This window comes from Anopheles maculipalpis, chromosome 3RL (assembly GCF_943734695.1).
Source record: "Anopheles maculipalpis chromosome 3RL, idAnoMacuDA_375_x, whole genome shotgun sequence".
Lineage (NCBI taxonomy): Eukaryota > Metazoa > Arthropoda > Insecta > Diptera > Culicidae > Anopheles > Anopheles maculipalpis.
This window is the reverse complement of record NC_064872.1, coordinates 22510022-22511139: the sequence shown is the minus strand read 5'-3', so window position 1 is coordinate 22511139 and position 1118 is coordinate 22510022. Positions and strand designations below refer to the sequence as shown.

The 1118-nt window shown below is 47.4% G+C and overlaps 1 pseudogene; it reads left to right on the top strand.

Moving 5' to 3' along the window:
- Nucleotides 1-245: 245 nt before the first annotated feature.
- On the top strand, nucleotides 246-856 carry LOC126560482 (uncharacterized; annotated as a pseudogene).
- Nucleotides 857-1118: the final 262 nt, after the last annotated feature.

The following is a 1118-nucleotide window of genomic DNA, read 5'->3' as shown; positions in this document are numbered from 1 at the left end:
GAAGCTGCATACCTGTTCGATCTTTTGGCAAGTTTCTGCTCGATAAGATGTCTATCAGCATACTACTGTGTCCGAAAAGTAAGGTGACATTGGATGTTAAATTTCGCGCGCCAAAATAGGCCCCTGGTTTTTATTTTTCGTTTGTCAATATGTATGTTTTTGACAGTTCTGCTACGTTGCAAGTCACAACAACAAGTGACAATTTGTTTTCGGAGCTGCGCCAAGTGTTTTTGTCCATATTGATCATGTCCAAGCTTGTGGAGCAGCGTGCATGTATCAAATTTTGTTTGTGCAATGAAATAAATTGCGGATGTTACAAAAAGCCTTCGGGGAAGAATCTATGTCGAAGAAAAATGTGTACAAATGGTAGAGTGATTTCAAGAATGGACGTAAGAAGGTTGAAGACGGGGACCGTCCGGGGAGAACATCTGTCCAAATCAAGGATTTGGTGGTCAACAATCGAAACGAGACCTTTCGGAAAGTGTTGGGATTTCCAACAGCCTCGGTCAACACCATCCTGAAAGATGTTATGGGGTTGAAGCGGGTGTAGTCTTGCCTGGTGCCGAAATGCCTGATCCTACGACCCGGAAAGAACGGACCAGTCCAGCGAGTACCGTTCCCCGAACGAGCCGAGGCCCAAGAAGTCGCGTCAAAGCCGGTCGAAAATCAAGATGATGCTGACGGTATTCTTTGATTAACGTAAGTTGGTTCGCAAGGAATATATTCCGAAGGGCCAAACGGTGAACAAAGAGTACTATCTAAGCGTAATTCGCCGGATGCGAACCTCCATCCGGATTTGTGGGAGAACAACAGCTGGTTTTTGATAATGCGCCCTCCCATACAGTCATCATTTTGAGCGAGTTTTTCGCAACAACTGGCACCCATATTGTTCCGCAACCGCCGTATTCGCCAGCACCAGCCTACTTCTGGCTGTTCAACAAGTTAAAACGGCCGCTTCGGGGACACCGTTTTGACACTATCGAGGGGATAGTAGCGGCAGCGACGGCGGAAGCGGTGAGCCTGGGATGGTCTTTTCCAAGTCCAAGTGGGATGGTCTTGCCAAGTTGAAGAGAAGACATGCAATCGGCAACCTCTCTATAGCGCAGGCCCTTGATGGT